The sequence below is a fragment of the Dipodomys spectabilis genome, unplaced genomic scaffold (genome assembly GCF_019054845.1).
Source record: "Dipodomys spectabilis isolate Male_0828 unplaced genomic scaffold, ASM1905484v1 ptg000015l, whole genome shotgun sequence".
Lineage (NCBI taxonomy): Eukaryota > Metazoa > Chordata > Mammalia > Rodentia > Heteromyidae > Dipodomys > Dipodomys spectabilis.
In genome coordinates, this window is record NW_024870692.1 from 13,430,177 (window position 1) to 13,450,113 (window position 19,937).

Genomic DNA, 19,937 nt, shown 5'->3' on the forward strand with positions numbered 1-19,937 from the left:
GATTTGAAGTACTTACTATCCAACACTAAAACAACTCATTAAACTCCTACTGTTAAAGACTACTTAACATTAACATCCATGGAGACTTTCTGCCCCCCAAAGTCAATGAAGGCAGCACTGAGCCACACAAACCAGTGATAAAAAGCTCAGCAGTGACTTGGCTAGAGGCCCAGATGTGTTTCATCCACTATAAATTGTACTAGATAATCACAGTCAATTCTGAGCACCTTTTGGAAAAAAGATTCTTCTTTTTCCTGTTGGTCTTTGATCACTAGATCTGTATCCAGTTTATGTCATCAGCCTGAGAGTATTACAAACCTAATGACAATTTATTACATTATTTCTAGATATAATAGAGTTGGGAAAAACCTACCAGAAATTAACCCCTAATTTGGTATGTGCAATTATCTATTTGATCTCTTTACTTGGATGTTTAACAAGCATCTCAAAAGTAACAGAAAGAAAGGGAACCCTTAAGTCCCTCTTGACTTCTGTCCCTCCAACATACATTAAGTATCATGACCCAACTCTTCCTATCTTTGTAAATGATACTACACAGTGGCTCAAGTCAAAAAGAGTAATGCACCATCTTGATCTTCCCTCTATCTCATTCTCCATAGATACAAGCCCATTGATTTTACTTCCATGATCTATTTGGACCTTTACATCTTCCCTCAATACCTTCTCGCTACCACTAGTCCAATGCCCAAGTGTCATTAACCCATATAGGACCCTTATGCAATTTTTTTCAAAAGGCATTTCTATGTCCAGACACAGCTATCCGTTGGAATATCAATAATACTATTATATAATAATATAATATAGAAGAATTATAATTATACTATATAATCATATTAATATGTATAATAATAAGTGTTTTCTATTTGTTTTATTTCTTTTTTTTATTAAGTTTTTTTATTGTGCAAATGCCGTACAGAAGGGTTACATGAGCAAGGTAATGAGTACATTTCATATCCAGCATTATTGCCTCCTTTGTTTCCCCTTAACATCCCTGCCTTCCCATCTCCTTCCTCCCCCACCCCCACCCCCGCCAAAATTGTAAAGTTCGTTTTTCAACATAACATCTTGTATGTCTCGTTGTTGCAATGGGTCCACCTGTATCCCTATTTAAACAATTTTTTTGTCTTCCCCTCCCCACATTATACCAACATCAAATACAGTGAAAACAGGGGTTATACCATGGGGGAGGGACATACAAAGCAACAAAGAAATCATATTATAAAATGTTAGAAACAATAGCAAGAAAGAAAAACCATTTGAGTTTTATCTTCAAGTTCATTTCACCTAACATCAACTTGTCTGACCATTTCTGCTTGTCTCAGACATATTTGTTATTTTTTGACAGTTTGATCTGGGGTTTGAACTCAGCCTGTGCTTGCTAGGTAAGCACCATTTGAGCCATGTTCCCAGCCCCTTTTACTTTATTTTTTCTAATAAGGTCTGGATGTTTTTACCAGTTTTGACAGGGCTCTGATCCACCTATTTGTAGAAAGGATGATACACATCGCCCACAAGGCCTAGCTATTGATTGAAGTAGCATCTTGCTAACTTTTTACCTGCATTGGCCTCAAATTGCAATCCTATCCATCTCTACCTGCTGAGAAGCTGTGATTGCAGTCCTGAGCCAACTTTTCCAGCCTGCTATGATGTTTTTCCTGAGGACACACATAATTACATATCTACTGGAAAGCTATTGTAATTAATACACAAGTCCTGACATCCATCTGTGAATAGCACAGCTGAAATTGTGCCTAACCTTCAGTTAGGCTACCATCTTCTGATGTCTTAAATAAGGCAAAAGGTATTTAAATGCCCTACTTCCTCCTTTACCGTAACAATTGTTTTCCAAAGCAGTACTTGAATGGTCTTTTATTTAAAAAACAAAAACAAAAAAACATTGTATGTGTCCTCACTAGGTACCTTCCACTGGCATCTCTGCTAGGCTTACTTCTTTTCACAGTCATAAATACCAGTAAGATCTACCCACTGCCCATCTCTTTACCCTTACATCTGACCCCTTAGGCTGATTTTTATCAATTTGTATTGGCAAGGATAAAGTGAGTGGTGTCTGGATTGTGAGTTTCACGCTGTAGCTGTCTTCATATATTCAAATGTCTACACAGACTAGTATTTTGGTTCTGCCACATGGCTCTTGCTTAGTTTTTCTTAGAAGCTACTGTGCTTTTTCCATCTATATTCCTTTTCTAGGGCTACCATAACAAATCTCCACAAGGTGAGGAGTTTAAAATAATCACTCTTGATGGATACTTTTTCTGAGAAAGTTTATTCTCCCATAATTGTGGAGAACAAAAGTCTGTAATCGAAGGAAATCTCAGAGGCAGAGAGGAGAATCCATTTCTAACATCTCTCTCCTAGTTCCTAGTGGCTGTCAGCATTTCCTGATGTTCCCCTGTTTGAACTTCATAACTCTAGTCCTTGTCTCTATCGTTGTATTACCCTCTCTCCTCCTCTTTCTGTTTCCCTTTCTTTTCTTATCTGAGGATTCTCACTGGATTTAGGACACATATTAATGCAGGATGACCTCATCCTCAGAATCCTCCATTTCATCAACAGAAGACTCTTTTTCTGAGTAGGATCCCATTCTGAGGTTCCAGGTAAACCTATCCTTTGGATAGGTTCAAATTACCATAATAGCTTTTGCGTAACAGTTTATCCCCTGGATCTTTTGCATCTGGCAGGCATAGCATTGCTTTTTCATTTAATCCCAGTTCTTCTCAAGTAATAATTCTTAAAAGAGGGTATACGCTTCTATCTCATCTAGAATAACTTCCTCTTCTCCTTCATCATTTGATTCTTTTCTTCTTGTTTTATTTTTCTTTGTGGTATTTGAGTCCCTTTTGACAATATTTTTTGTTCATTGATTATTTTCTTCCCAAGAACCTATGAGTTCTATGAAGTCAGGGACTCTGTCTTTTTCAATTTAGTGTCCCATTGGTCCCCACTGGACCAATCTGAATTACTACAAGTTTCTACAAATGAAGTTTTACTTTAGCACAGACAAGCACATATGTTTACATATTGTAGTTTACACCCTTTGTGCTTTCATAGCAGAAATGAATAGTTGTGACAGACCATACAGCTGACAAATCTAAAATAGATACTGCTTGTCCCCTCACACTAAACTACGTGTTCTTAAAATGTGTGTCTGACATATAGTATAATTTGTTGAATTTATACTGTAAGTAGCTTTTCTAAGCAAAGAAGATTAATTTGGTCTTAGAATTGATGCTCTGAAGAGGAAAATATGTAAGTTTTTTGAAAAAAAAACCTAATTATTCCAAATTAGAGCAATTCAAAGTGTTAATTTGGGTAGCTAAAAGGGAAGGGAAATTTATTTTTTGTACATTTTTTATTGTAAAAATACTGTACAGAGGGATTACAGTTACATGAACAAGGTAATGAGTACATTTCCTATGGAGCATTGTTGCTTCCTCCTCTGTTTTTCCCCTACCATTCCTTTCCTCCCACCTCCATAACAATCCCTCTCCCCCCCAGCTCCCCGCCAAAATTGTAAAGTTCATTTTCAACCTGGTGTCTTGTACATCTCATTGTTACAATGGGTCAATCTCTATCCTTATTTAAGCATTTTGTTTGGGAAAAGAAATTTCTATTAAAACAAGATTATAGAATGCACTTAAAAATCTCTGATTTCTTTTGAAGAGTGTTGCATTTTTTTCTATTTTAAAACACAATGCCATGGAATTTATGTGCAACTACAACTTCTAGAATAGTGTACAATAGCTATTGAGGGAAATAGCTAATACCTAGAAAATATAGTGGGATTCTGATACTTAATACAGGTTTTTAAAAGAATGCTATCTACACATCTGACCAATTTAAAGTATTTTCTTACAATCTCAGATGGTCAGCAAGAGAATAAAAATGATAGATACATGAATTTGTTAATAGATTGTTTTGTTTGTATCCATTAACTCTTTTTCACATTTCTAGCCATTTGCTCTATGGAATTCTAAGTAAAAAGCCAGTGAGGGTGAACATGGATATTTTTTCAAAACAATTAAAAACTTAATGAATTCTTCTAGAGCATGGAGCAGAAATACTACATGGAAAACTATGAGGAAATAAACAAGATATCAAGACACAGAAGGAGAGATTTTATGTCTCTATAAGAATTTCATAAAATGGCACATGACTGAGAGAAGAAGAGACATACCTATGTCAAACAACAAATTGAAGAGGAATTAACAAAAAAGAAGACTCAAGGTTTCTCCTGGCATTTGTAAGATTATTCTAGGGGTAAAGAAGTATTACTATTATGGGAGTGTACAGAGTTGGATGAGTTGGTGAGTGGCTGAAACTTTGGGGCCAGAGATCAGAGGCAAAGATATCATAAGTAGAAGGTCTGGCATGTGCCACAACACATAGTCAAAAGAGTCATAATTTAATTATTGTTGACATGATATTTAGTCTGCTGTTTCACCTCTGTGCTTTTAATTTTGCAACAATGGAAACTTTGGATCAACTTTTTTAAACTGAAAATTGACATATTTCTTCATTTTTCCCCAATGATCTCTAAGTAATGAACTATGCAAATTAAGGCAGAAAGTCAGGAAGGTAAAAGAAAGAAAAGAACAAATGTCTTCAAGACCAAGAACTTGCACCTTTGAAAAATGGTTGTCTTTAGAGTTGAGAGTGTTAATATGAAGCATTTGCCAATCTAATTCATCCAGAAAGCCTCAAAGCAAAAATCATGCTTACTCCATGGCTTAGATGATACCGAATTGACTGTCAATGTTCAAATCATAAATAATAATAATGGCACACAAACTCTGGGAAAGGCAAAAATGAAGGGTTTCATTGTGATAGAAATGCATCCAATTGTAGTATATAATATCTGGATAAACTTTTCAAGGCTGTTTTATTGTATGAAAAATGTGCAATATAGTTATCATTTTAATGAGAACCTTAGATATTCATATGTGGAGCCTTTTCTAAAAATGATGTCTTCAAGCCTTCACATTGTATAAATGGTTAGTTTCATTTTAAAGAATACAAGATTATCTTGTGTATTGTAGATAACACTTTTCTCCCCTCTGGAAATGAGAACACCTGCACCATGCAAGCAGATTTTTCAGTAGAAGTCATAAGTTTCCTTGATTACCTTCATGCTTTCTCATCAGGACCAGCAGTGCCTGGTACCAACTTAGGCTGCATTTCCCACAGCATAGAATGCCAGCCATTGAAACAATGAGTTTTGCAAAAGAGTTCATTCATTGGAAGACAATCATGGAGATGGGAAATCGAAGATTTGGATTTCCTTCCTTGAAGTTAGGGCTTGGGTATAATTATGGGCTTAAGAAGCAGGATGATAGGATGATTTAAAGTGTGGACAAAGGTGATGGGCAGTGAAGTAATGGTCACAGCATGAGTCTTGAATAGCAGTATTTGCATGATCTAAGGGTTTGGTTTTGACCCTCCAATGTGAAACAGTCACCCATCAGTCACCTGTGCCCAAGTGTAAAGTCCATGGTTTCAACAAAAACAACCATCAAGTCCCTGGAAAGTAACCTAGGCAACCATTATCATCACGGCCAGTACCTCAGAGGCATTATCTACAACAGAGTTTGTGAGAGACAATTAATGTATAACTCAGCTGCATAAACTCCAGAATTACTGATGTTTAAAACCAACTAAAAGCAAACCAGCTAAAGAGAGAAGTGGCCCAGAGTCAGAAAAGTGGAAAATAAAAAGGATTTGTCAGTGTAAATGATACTGGGCCACCAGTAAGTTGGCTGGAATGATTGAAGTTAGCATTCAGTCCTCCTATGGAGTCTTACAGACTAAGTCTTACTCTTTTGATTGTTATGTGCTTGAAAAATGACTCTCAGGTCTTTGAGAGACACTTAGGAGCAAGAGACAGATATTTACAATTATAAGCCCTTCTTTTAGTAAATGCCCAGCAGTTGGTTGTGACCCATTGAACAAGGGCCAGGATTTATTCATCTAATTCTGGAGATGTGAGCAGGAAGTACCATTCCCTGAGATAGAAAGCTGATGGTGCATTTTGTAAGAACATATACAGTATAGAATCTTGTCTCTAACTTATCATAAACATTTAGTATATACTTTCATTCAACTAAAAATAAAGTATCTTTGCATCCATTAAATAAGTATTAATTACGAATTTCTGATACTCTTGTTTTTGTGCCAATATTGGGACTTGAACTCAGGACCTTGTGGTCTTTGTTGGCTTTCTCACTCAAGGCTGGTACTCTACCACTTGAGTCACACCTCCACTTCTAACTTTTTGCTGGTTAATTGGAAATAAGAATCACACAGATTTTTTTGCCCTGACTAGCTTTGAAATAGTATCGTCAGATGTCACCCTCTTGCATTACTAGGATTACCAGCGTAAGTCACAGGCACCTCACCCATTAGTGATAGTCTTATCCATAAAACCTATTCCAGGAATAATAAAAATATACAGATGAAAATACAACCTACACACAAAAACACAAACATATAATCTATAGGAATCATAGGTTATTTGGTGACTTACCAAGATAATGTACAACATTGAGAGTTAATAGGGAAAACTTGTATGAAAAAATCAAAAGCATCTTTCTAGTAAAGAAACCACTAAAGGTAAAGAAAGACAGGATTTTGTAAATCAAAATTCATTTAGTTAAATATAGTTAAGTATATATATATATATATATATACATATATATATATATATATATTAATCTTGAGTAAATTAAGTCCAGAAATAGACTTGGAGTTACAAATATCAATAAGTCTAAGAGTCCTTGTATAAAACTGTTACTGCAGTTGAGGCCTTACTAAATAGTACGATTGCAATATTTTCTTCAAAAGTCTATTAAGAGAAGGAAAATATTTACTCACTAAATTCCCTTTTGAACTATATTTACAAAACAATTCTAAGAATTACATTATAACTACCTTCTATGGAACAATTACATAATCACTTCAAGCAGTGAGAGAAAATGAGAAGAAATTCAAATTACTATGGAAAAGAAATACAAGTTTTCATTTCTCTTTGATTGGCAACAACTCTTAAAAAGTTATGAGAATGGCAGAGTATCTGAAAAAGCTAAGTTTTAAACTAATAATTACTAAGGTTCACATTTAAATAATATAGCTACTAAACATTCTCTTAATAATAATCATCTCATTTTCATAGGAGCTTTTTATAGTCATTAGAAAATAAGAATAGATTCAAAAGGGAAATGTTTTAAATTATTTTAGGAGAAAGAAAAAGGAAAAAATCTTGAATTTATGAATGATCTTAGTGGACTTGTAAACAAGAAAAAGTACTGTAATTATATTACCTACCAATAGAATTAAATAGACCCAGCTAACCTATGACATACACATTTTAATAATCTATAATTATAAAGCATTATCCTAAGTATTCTAATTGTATCAGGCCTATTTGAGCTATTATAGAATTACTTTATGGCAATATAACTAATAGGGGACATCAAAATTATTTTAGCCTCAGTGGGGAAAAATCATCTTGTATTTTTGGACATTTAGAAGGAGTCTTTAAAGACTGTGTCCACTTTCTGTTTCCAAGTTATGTGGAGGAAACCTAAATCCCGAGCTTGGTGTAGACTTTTACTTGCTTCTAATAGAGGATGTGTAAGCCTAGGATAAAGAAAAAAAAATGTGGTGGGGCTGGGAAGGTGGCTCAGTGGTAGAGCGCTTGCCTTACATGCAAGAGGCCCTGGGTTCGATTCCTCAGCATCACATAAGCAAAAAGAAAAAAGCCAGAAGTGGCGCTGTGGCTCAAGTGGTAGAGCGCTAGCCTTGAGCTGAAGAGCTGAGGAACAGCGCCCAGGCCCAGAGTTCAGGCCCCACACCGGACCCAAAAAAAAGAAAAATGTGTTTTTCCTCTTCACTAGGAAATGCTTCCTAGGAGCCTGTAGTCAAATCTGGTCTCTGGCAGGACCAGGACTTGGAGGTGGAAGGCTTATTGACAGAGGTACCCCCATTGAAGCAGGAGGGTTGAATTCAAAGAAGGTCCTCAATGTCTGCCAGGTTAAAATGCTCCAGGGGCATTCTCTGCAGATGGAGGAGCATTTTTACCCTTACAGATAGCATTTAGTTCACACAGGATGCTAGACCTGGATCCTGGATCCACCCTCAGATGATCCTTCTTCCTTGGGAATGTCATCACCCAGAGATTCCTGCGGTCCTCACAGGCCTCTCATAAATACTCTGTTTGGAATATTAGGGACATAAGTGTGCTTTTCAAAGTGTTTCAATTTTTCCACAATAAATTTTGCCTGATGGATCCTTTTTCTTAACGTTATTGAGATTTCTCTCAGCTACCAGAGCTCTCAAACAATTACCAAGAGCTTTTCTTTCATGGCAAATAAGCTAGCTTTGATAATAATCAGTGATTTATTGGACTTTTCCCTGCAAGAATTTTAGCTCTATGTTTTACATGCATGGCTGATCTTGCCATCAGCTCTGGATAGACTCGCCTCTATTTTTGTGACTTAAACTAGTTCTAAATTGGATGTTGGGCGAAAATTTCTTTTTTTTTTCTTTTTTCCCATGCAATTGAGAAAGGCCCTAAAGATTCTACTGAAGTTTTTTTCACCTCTCTTTCTTTATTTCTAGCTACAGAAAAGTTTTCTCAGCTTAGAGACTTCTGATATGATGTCTAAGTGCATCAGTGATTTTATTTTCCTTAGATAATTTAGTGTACGTTTGGTTCTTTTGTACTCTTTTAAAATATGTGTTTGACACTGCCATACCACTTGGTTCTTCAAAATGCCTTTATATTCTTTTGACAGGTCTTTTGAAAGATTTTTTAAATCTAGTTCTATATTCCCACCAACAACATCATCTTTCTTCTAAAGACAGCATCTCATCTTTGACAAGAGGTCATTGATTTAGTTTTATTTTTAATCTTTAAGGAGTTGTACAGAGAGGTTTCAATTCAACATGGCAGTTTCTGTGTGCAATGTATCTTGATACATGTTACCCCTTTGATCTGTCTCCCCTGCCTCTCCCAATCCCACTCATCCCCTCAATTCACCTAGTTCTATTTTCAACTATGTTCATTTAACATGACTGCATAGATCCAGCTTTTCTCCACAAGAGGTTACCTATCATTACTACTGTCTTACTCTGTTGAATGCATTTGTTCACTCTTCTTTTTCACCCTTATACTCTTGTAAAGGCAGCTTCCTACTTTGTTGGAGAGTAGCATTTTCATCCACAGTCGCTTTTAGTACTGTCTAAAGTTGTTCTACATTTTTCTGATGTGTTTTGAAAGCTGGTTTAGTTGCAGCTACTTGAAATTGGATGTGGGTTGATGTCTCTCCTAAATACTGAATCTTTCTTGTAATGTCATGCGTCAGCTCTACTTGTTCTAAATATTTAGATATCTCTTCTTTTCTAAAAATCTCTACTTTAAATTCAACTAGAGACCTGGAGTCTTAAAGTGTTTTATGAAGGTCCTCCAGCATTGTGTTTTTGTTTGTTGTGTTTCTAGTACTTTTTTCTAGTATCTAGCTTCCATTAAAGTTGATTCAAGGACTCTGGTTTCAGTTTCAATGACTTGAAACCTCTGAAGGATTTCCTGTCTTTCCTATGAAGGACAAGAAATTCCAGTTACCTGTTCTTTGTTCTGTTTCCATAGATAGATTTTTGATTATTCTACAAACTCTTCCCTGATTACTACATGACAGTACTACACACTACTTTTATGGTAATCTGTGTGCTCTCGGCCTGGTCTAAGGCCTCTGACCTCACTGTTTTTTCCTTGCACCAGTTCCTAAGACCAGTATAGTATAGATAATTATGACAATCTATGGGTCTTCCATGGGCTCTTGAACCACTCCTGGAACCAGCTTTCCAGGACCATGAGAGCCACACTAGGCTGCAGACAACACTGGTGAGCATGATACCCACAACCAAACCAATGCAAGGCAATCAGGAAAGACCTTAGGGGAGGCAGAGAACAGAGGAGTGTTTTTTCCAACCTTCTTCGCATCATCATTATATCATATGATATAATCATATGATACTGCATATGATATGATCATATCATATGATACTGCAATTTGAAATGAGCCTGCTGGTTATGGATGATGGGCTAGGGCTTCAGCTACCTCTGGTGCTCCCTGACAGCTCCTAGAACTAAAGCACCAGTGTCACACCATGACACATTCAGTGTTGTCAGTTGTCAAGTTCTGCAGTAGAGGATTTGCAGGCCTATGATCCTTGCCAGTGCACCTCATTTTTCTCATTCTCATTGCTCATGTTCTTGAATAAACAGTTTATTCTGCAGCCCTAAAATCCCTCATTCTGCCTACAAAGGCTACAGAAAGCAACTAGAGTCGTGGTTTGGTCTGTGTCTGGCCTGCCTTGATAAACACAGGAAGTTTGGATGAGACCTCTTAGAAGTTTGAACTTTCTTCACTTTGCTTTAAACACTTAGGAAGAAGAAAAAAAATCAGAGTTTTCACAGTGCACACATTTCAAGATCACACTGTTTCAGCTGTGAGCAAGGAAAGCCTGATTATTAGATCTCTGGTACTCAGGGTAAAATGTTTGGTGAAATGAATGGAAGTCTTCAGAATTGTCATGTTGGAGGCAAGAGCTGGAGTCACCTGAGTTCCTCTCCATGGAGAAAGCTGTCCTTAAGCATGAAAGGACAACAGCATTTATAGGACACGTCTGCATTCTAGTTGGGGTACCAGTTTTTCCACATGGGTTAGTACATAACAGCATTGTGAATTAATTACATCTGTTTTAGTTCTTAATGCACATATACAAACCAAGGCTTTTAGAGGTGCTCTCGCCTGCCTAAGATTCACACAAGTAGTAGATACTATTCCTACCCAATTTTTATAATATAAAACATGCCAAAAGAGATAAAATTTTTCAGGTAGCAAGACATAGAAGGTTAGAGTTGAATATGGAATATATACATTCAATGTAACATCAGAGAAGAGTTGACCCATCATTTGAGGGAAGATATTGCATGGCAGAATTAAAAGAAAAAAAACATACAGATATACTTAATTCTTCAGAGCAGCATTTTTCCAACTGCCCCTGATAAGCCCTGATGTTCTGAATATAAATATTTGTGCAGTGTTGGGAGTTTGGAGCATGTCTAGTCTATTGGACTCTATGTTTTCTACTCCCATATCACTTAAAACAGAGTGTTTCTACATTTACATCTACTACTACTACATCTACTGCATCTGCTACTACTACTAACACTTTTCTTTTTGGCCCGTCCTTAGTCTTGAACTCTGGGCCTAGATGCTTCCCTGAGCCTCTTTTTGCTCAAAGCTAGCACTCTAACATTTGAGCCACAGCGCCACTTTCAGCTCTTCTGAGTAGTTTATTGGAGATAAGAGTCTCACAGGGACTTTACTGCCTGGGCTGGCTTCGAATGGCAATCCTCAGATTTCAGCCTCCTGAGTAGCTAGGATTACAGGCATGAGCCTTTGGCACCTGGTTTAACACTTACTTTTTAAGCAAAGATTCCTTTATTGATTTTAAAAAATTAACTAGTGTTTTAAACAATAAAAGTAATCCGAGAGGGAAATACATGGACAAGAACGAGCTGTACTTAGATGAAGATATTCATAGAAGATCAACTGGAATAGAGGATAGGAAGAAAATTCTAAAATATTAATTTTTTTTAAAATTTAATTTGTGAACATACTGTACAGAGGAGTTACAGTTACATGGGCAGGATAATGCGTACATTTAAAATATTAATTTTTATACTGATAAAATATTTTACATAACTGTATTCTAATTGTTCATTTTATAAACAAAGATCTTAAACATTTTGTAGTAGTACATGCTAAAAGCAACCGCAGTTTTTGTGAATTTGCCAAGCCAGTTATTGCCCTCTTACAATTTTCTTTCCATAAATTAAAGGACCTCCTCCTTGGTGCCTCAAATGGGTCCCTGCTTTAAGTGAAATTCTCTTTTGAATGCAGAAAATTAGGCCATTTTTGGCTTTGCAATATGCTCCCAATTTCTGATTTAAATTAGAGTAAAAGGAGAAATTTTGTTCTCACTGCAGGAATTAGGTGACTCACCTTACTTTGAGAGCTCTACATTCCCAAGAGTCAAGAGTCAAGAGTGAGACTCGCTGCCCATCTCTATCCAGTTTCTGCCTGTTGGTACCCAGTGTCATTACTGTTCCTGCTTCTGTTGCTCTGCAGCTTCTTCCACTGAAGTCTGAGTATAATATTCTGTGCAGGACTTAACAAGAGATTAGGTAAAATGTCCATGTCTAAATAATAAAGAGTTCCCCCATGTTCTGTGCAAGAGGTGAATTTGAGATTGAATTAGCATGCATTTGTTTCTGTACTTGAGGACAAAGTACTGCATTGTAGACACAGCCAGAGACAGCATCTGCCCTCACCTTGTCACTTCCCCCACCGACGGCTCTAACAGGTTCCATTATCTGTGGCTTTGTTGCCCAGGGTCAGCATAAAATGCCATCTGTTTCATTTAAGTCCATTTTTATTACTGGGACCTTCTCCACAGAATATTACTTGAAAGACTTTACACTCTTATTTGAGATCCAGAAAGCATCTGTTTCATGGCCACATCCACTCATATAGAAATTCTTTACTGCATTCCTACTACGTGCCCAACAATGTGTTAGGTCCTGAGCATACAGTTTTCTTATCCACCTGTGATGTTGAATTGATTGGTTTCAGAGATGCCTAGAAAACTAGTAGTGCACACTTCTAGATGTGGCTATGATGTGCTTTTTCAGAGTCAGTTAAGTGAGACTGCAACTGAAGGGTGAAGATCACCTTAAATATGGGTGCTTCTCTGCTAGGCTGGGGACTTAAAAGAGTAAAAGTGAAATGAGGAAAACAGCCAGCTACTATAAGCTTGGGTTTTCCTGAGCTACTGTGTCTATTGTTGCTACAGCCCACAAACATCAGATTCTACCATGTTCAGACTTTCAAGGAGACTCATACCAGTGACTTCCCAGGATGCATCATGGGTCCCTTTTGTTCTTGAACTGAGCAGCTATTGTGTTCTCTAGCTCTCCCATGTGCAGATGGGCCATCATGTAAGCCAGTCTAATAGGTCCTTTTTTATAAATATGTGTATGTTATGTGTGTGTGTGTGTGTGTGTGTGTGTGTGTGTGTGTGTGTGTGTGTGTGTGTTCAATTCTTCTTGAGAGTTCTGACTTCTATATCACTTGGTACTACATTCCATTGGGGAGAACTAGACCAAATTAATAAGTAAAATCACAATTTATTTGAAAAAATGATGATTTCCATGCAAAAAAAAAAAACACCAAGAAATAGAATTGTTGGAAACTGCAAGTTTACCTATGGTGGTCAGGGAAGCCTATGTATAAAAACCAGAATGACATAGGCTTAGGAAAGGCAAAAGCCGGAGGAAAGAGATTGGCTCTAGTGTTCAGGAGACAGACAGCGGCTTAAGAGATTGAAATGCAGAGAGTTAAGGAAATAGAAAAAATCATGAGAGAAGTCCTAGAGGAGCATATCTGGAAGCAACTCATAGAACATTTGGTAGATGACATTCACATCATATATACTTAAAAGACCTGGAGGATATTGACAAACAGGTGTGTTTGCTGAGATCTGACTTGTTTTTGAATACTGTGCTGAGAATAGGAGGAAGGGAGATGGTATGGACAGATTGATGAGTCATAAATGAAGCAATTATGATCCAAACAAAAGGACCACAGTCATTGAAGGAGAGAGCTGGTAAGAAGTATTTGGATAAAGGCATGCGGCTTCATGTACAGGAGAAGACAAGAGAAGATAAGAATGTCACAGGACCTTGTGTTGGAAAGCTGGCATTAAGTTGGACAGGACCAGGTCTGGAAATGAAAGAACAGAGAAACAATTCTTTCTGTTCTGTTGTTTCTTACTTCTGTTGCCTGTTGTTTGTCCTTCAGATCACCATAGAAATAGTGTGAGTTACTAGCATGAAACATAGTTATGAAAGGCATATTTGAAATTAGTAGATCAGCATTTTAAAACCAATGTTATATAATATTGTAGAGGCAGAACATAAGATTATTTGTGTGGGAGGGAGTCTTTTATTCACCATTATAATCTCAGAAACTGAGTATTCATTTGATTAAATTTGTCACTCAGGAGATTAACACATGTGAGTTTGTTCCTCCCTGTGTTTATAGGTATGTACAACTTATAGGATTATATTTTGCTCAGCCCAAAATTAACTTCCATCCAGATGATTATATTTTACTGCTAAGAAAGCAATGGTAGAGTGAGCCCAAACCAAACTAATTGCATCCCATCAAGCTAATCATTAAACCCGGTAAATCCTTTTCTTCCTAACCAGCTGCCATATAGTGTAAATAAACTGGTTACCACAGCAGATAAGGAGTACAGGTAAATCCGAGTAGACACAGGTTAGCCTGTTCCTAATATGCAACTCTATGTCTAGGGTTTGGAGATTTTCATTTTCAAAGTGCAATCCATTTCCCCCCCCCCCAAAGAAAAGTATTCCTCTGTACCATGAAAAAAATAACTATTAAAATCCTCTTTCTATATAAGCAAAAAGAAATCATGCCATCCAATTAATACAAAGACCTTGTAGATATATCTGACCAATCTCATTATCTCAAGATAATCATATCATTTATATGAATTAGAAAAATAGGTTTACACCTATTTTTCATACTTTTGATGCTTAAAAATGGAGGCAAAGCTCTCTTTCTTTAACTCATAGATTGTTCTCCTAGAGAAAGTGTGTTTGCCCATTCTCTAAAAAGTTTAAGGAATAATAATGAGCACTATCTGTAACACTTTGTAAAGCACTCTAGTGAACACTATCCAGTGCAATTTTCATGCCACTGTCTTGATGGTGTAGCTTGGAAAGCCAAAAGCTTAGAATGAATTGTGGATGAAAGGTTTAAAGAGCTATATTTTATGCTGTTATGTTTTATTCAGTAAGTTGTCTGAAATATAGGCACTTTTATGTTTTCTTTTATGACTTTCAAAGAAGAAATAGATTTTTACAGTTTGGTAATAATTATTTTTAACTTTTCTTCATCCTGAAAATTATAGCTGCTAGAAACTTCTATAATTCATCTCTGCTCTTGTTTGTTTTAGTTTTTGTTTCTATTTCTAACATTGAAGAACAAAAAATATGTTTAAAAACCATATGTTTGATTCTGATTCTTCCATCTAAGTGTGTATATTATGTGAATGTGTATGTGTTCTTTTTCTGTGTGTGTGAGAGAGAGAGTTACAGAGACAGAGACAGACAGAAACTTTAGGCAAGTTATCTAAATTCTACATGGTTTTGTCTGATGTCTTAAAAAGTAGGAATAATGATAATTAGCTCCTACAGCCTTTGTGAGCATTAGCTATGTTAGCTTATGGGAAGCTTTAAATAATGAGCCTAATGCATAACAATCTGCCTCTTTGGTTTCTTCCAGACTTCGAAGAGTCAGAGGACCTTGGGGATTAATTTTGAGCCTTTGTTTTAATCTGTACACATGCTCTCTAAGTGGCCCTACTATTACTGTGGCTTTAAACCTTCATCTACTCACTTCCTTTCATCTTGCAAATTTATCTTTGGACCACTTAGATGTTTCAGAGCATCTCAAACATAGTGTAAATTTGAATTTTCTTCTATATCCCACGAATATTTTTTTCTAATCTTCTTACTTTCAGTGTATGACATCACCATTAAGACAGAGACTTAGGAACTCTCAGTGACTGGTCTTTCCCTCCATTTTTCTCTTCTGTCCCCAGTGTATATCTGAAATCTCTCACATCCTTCTTAACTCATGTCCCCCATGAAAACTCAGTCCAAGTCACCATTTGCCCCCTACTGGACAGTGGCCTGAACTCCCTGTCCACCCTTATTCCACTTCAATCCCTCTCTTATGAAGCTATATTTCAGAAGCCATGCAGATTTAGGGAAAATATATGTCACCTCCTTACTTAAAATCTTTCAGTGGGGTTGTGTTTGCCATTCAAACCTAAACTCCATAATCTTTATAACCTTTATATTAGAAGTTCATCATGTTCATGCACTTCTTTTTTTAATTTTTTATTTCTTTTAAAATTAATTTATTTTTTTAATTGTGAAAATATCGTACAGAGGAGTTACAATTACATGGGTAAGATAACGAGTTTATTTCTTGTAAAGCATTGTTTCCTTCTCTTTGTTTCCCCTTTCCATCCCTTCCCATACTCCCCCCATATCCCCCCGCCCAAACCTCGCACCCACCACCAAAGTTGTAAAGTTCATTTTTTGACATAATGACTTGTACATGTCATTGTTGCAATGGTCCACCTGTATCCCTAGTTAAACGATTTGTTTTTGCCCTTCCCCTCCACAAATTATACCAACATCAAATACAGTGAAAGCAGGGGTTATACCGTGGGGGAGGGACATACAAAGCAACATAGAAATCATCGTATAAATATGTTAGAAATAATTGCATGAGAGAAAAGAAACATTTGAATACTTATCTTGGGGTTCATACCCCTAACATCAACTTATCTGACCTTTTCTGCTTGATTTGGACATATACTAGTTATTGCAAATAAGGGAAACCATGGGACCTATGTTGTTTGGGGCTGGCTTACCTCATTTAATATAATTTTTTCCAAGTCTTTCCATTTCCTATGAAATGGAGCAATGTCATTCTTTCTGATGGAGGCATAGAATTCCATTGTGTGTGTGTGTGTGTATATATATATATATATATATATATATATATATACCACATTTTCTTGATCCATTCATCTACTGAGGGGTATCTGGGTTGGTTCCATATCTTAGCTATGGTAAATAATGCTGCAATTAACATAGTTGTGCTGGTAGCTTTAGTATGGTCTTGTTTGTGATCATTTGGGTAAATGGCCAAAAGTGGGATTACTGGGTCATATGGGAGCTCTATGTGGAGTCTTTTGAGGAACCTCCATACTGCTTTCCAAAGTGGTTGAACAAGTTTACACTCCCACCAACAATGTAGTAAAGTTCCCTTCTGTCCACATCCCCTCCAGCATATGTTGTTATTAGTGTTCTTGATTGTAGCCATTCTAACTGGGGTGAGGTGGAATCTCATTATTGTTTTGATTTGCATTTCTTTTATGGCTAGAGAGGTTGAGCATTTCTTCATGTGTTTATTGGCCATCCTTCTTTCCTCTTAAGAGAAATTTCTCTTTAATTCTTTAGCCTACTTATTTATTGGGCAGTTGTTTCTTTGAAGATTTGTTTTGGGGGGATTTAATTTTTTGAGTTCCAGGTTTATTTTAGATATGAGACCCTTGTCCATTGTATGGCTAGTGAAGATCTTCTCCCAATCCATGGGCTTTCTATTGATCTTGCTAGCTACGTCCTTTGCCATGCAGAAACTCTGGAATTTCATGCAATCCCATTTGTCCAACCTTTCTTTGATTTGTTGTGTTTCTGGGTCTCTATTAAGAAAATTTCAGCCAGTGCCAAGGAGACCTAGGGTTTCTCCTATTCCATCCTGTAATGTTTTCAGAGTGTCTGCTTTGACTCCGAGATCTTTGATCCATTTGGAGTTAACTCTGGTGCAGGGTGATATATAAGGATCTAGCTTTAGTTTTCTACAAGTAGTTAACCAATTTTGCTACCACCATTTACTGAAGAGGCTGTCTTTCTTCCATTCTATTTTTTTAGCTCCCTTATCGAAGATTAGATGGCTATAGGGCTTTAGGTTAATTTCTGGGTTTTCACTTCTATTCCATTGGTCCTGAGGTCTGTTCTTGTGCCAGTATCAAGCTGTTTTGATTACTATGGCTTTGTAGTAGAGTTTGAAATTTGGTATTGATATTCCTCCAACACTGTTCTTTCTGTTAAAGATCTTTTTTTTCTATTCAGGGTCTTTTATTGTTCCATATGAGTTTTTGGATTGCTTCTTCTATTTCCTTGAAGAATGAGGTTGGAATATTGATAGGTATCGCATTGAATTTGTAGATAGCCTTGGGGAGTATTGCCATTTTCATGATGTTGATCTTTCCAATCCAGGAGCATGGGAGTTTTTGCCACTTTCTAAGTTCTGTTTTGATTTCCTTTTTCAGGTTTTTAAAGTTTTCATCATAGAGTTTCTTCACTTCTTTAGTTAATTCCTAAGTATTTTATTTTTTGTGGGGCTATTACGAATGGAGTTGCTTTCCTAATTTCAGCCACACTTTTCTCATTGTTGGCATACAGAAAAGCCATTTTTTTTGAGGGTTAATTTTATACCCTGCTACTTTGCCAAGGTTTTGGATCACTTTGAGTAATTTGGGAGCGCAGTCCATCATGAACTTCTATCTTATGCTCTCAGTGATAGTGTTTGGGTCCCCAGGATAGCTCTGTTAGGTTCAGTGATTCACTAGAAGACTTCACAAAGTTTAGAAAAGCTGTTACAATTATGGTCATGATGTGTTGTAGGAAAAGGGATGCATATTCAATTCAATAAAAGGCACATAGTCAACTCCAAGAAAAACCAGCCACGAGCCCATTCCCAGTCATGTGACTGAGTCTTAATTCTCCTAGCAATGCTGTGTTCCACTGTGTGTGTGTGTGTGTGTGTGTGTGTGTGTGTGTGTGTGTGTGTGTGTGTGTGAAATATAAAGTAATGCCTATTCAAGTCTTAGTGTGTGAAGTTTTATTGGAGATCAGTCACATAGGTGTATATAGTGGTATAGGTATATATAGTAGTTCAAGATTGGCAACTAGTTTCCAGCCTCTTCAGGCCAAATTGATGCCATGTGGCCCACAACCTCTACCATAAATCATCATTAGTATAAAATCTCAGTGTGTAAGACTGCAGCTGCAGTAGACAAAGGTATTATCTTCAGGCAGGATATTCTAAGTGCTTTTGTGTTATTTCTCTAGACTCATCAAAGCCAGATTTTCTTTGAAATGCTCCAAGTTTGAACAGCCTAGGCCTGCTGAGTTGATCCTTTATTGTAAACTGATGATCTAGATGTTCTTAGAGAAGCTCCAGCCTTTTCCCCCCATGAGATTTTGTTGTTAGTTTCTCCTCCTCATTTGAGGGGCCTTGCTGTAAGTATTACCTAATCACAGAGATCCTTTCTGACCACAAGACATGAGTAGGTCTAATGCTTTTTGTTAGATATTTAAAGAGGTAGCCGAGTGAGAACCACACCACTCATGTAGTACTCAGGTAAGGGGTAGGTTTATTCAGTAGACCTGCTGGCAAAGAGGGTGTCTGGCCCTGGGCTAGGCCTTATGTAGGGTAGGGGCGGGGAAAGGTATGGCCAGGGAAAGGGAGGTGGGACCAGGAAAGAGGAGGTGGGACCAGGTGGGAGAATGGTGTGGCCACATCAGATCCAGATGTGACCTCAGGGGATGGGGATGTGACCTTTTCCAGGTGTACCAGTTGCCTAGGTAACACAGGTACTGGGTGGGGTCTGCTCGCCATCTAGGAGTGAACCTTACACTTTTATTATTCTACACCATAAAAATACTAGGCAAATACTCTAATACCAGCTCATCATGATTGTGTTTATGCATTCTTATTCATTTGTATATTGACTGTCTCCCCAGTTACACAGGATGGTGACAATGTGTTCTTGTACTGTTTAAGACACATTATGTTAATTTCTGTCTTTGGATTTTATTTGTAATTTTAATGAATGTTTTAGGAATTATTCTAATTTGGTCATCAGAGTTGGGGATTGTTTGTCAAATTGTAACCTCTTGAGTTGATGAAGCTAGCTTGGCTGGTTAGGCAATTTCCAGTTTTCTGCCAACTCTCCAGATGTGGCTTTGTAAAGCTGTCCATGGGATAATGGCAGAAGCAAGCAGAAAAGCATGGGTTTCTCAAAGCTCCCACCAAGACTACCAACACAGCTCAATATTCACTATAATCACATGATCATGTCTTCTGTTGGCTTCATGAATT

The 19,937-nt window shown here is 37.0% G+C and overlaps 1 protein-coding gene and 1 non-coding gene across 2 annotated transcripts in view; both read left to right on the forward strand.

Annotated features, from left to right (window-relative positions):
• Kcnb2 (potassium voltage-gated channel subfamily B member 2) overlaps positions 1 to 19,937 on the forward strand; it is a 389,375-nt gene that overhangs the window by 90,913 nt on the left and 278,525 nt on the right. The gene's annotated exons all lie outside the window — the stretch shown is intronic.
• Trnav-uac lies at positions 7,711 to 7,780 on the forward strand. The gene has a single exon. It is a non-coding gene; the product is annotated as a tRNA-Val (tRNA).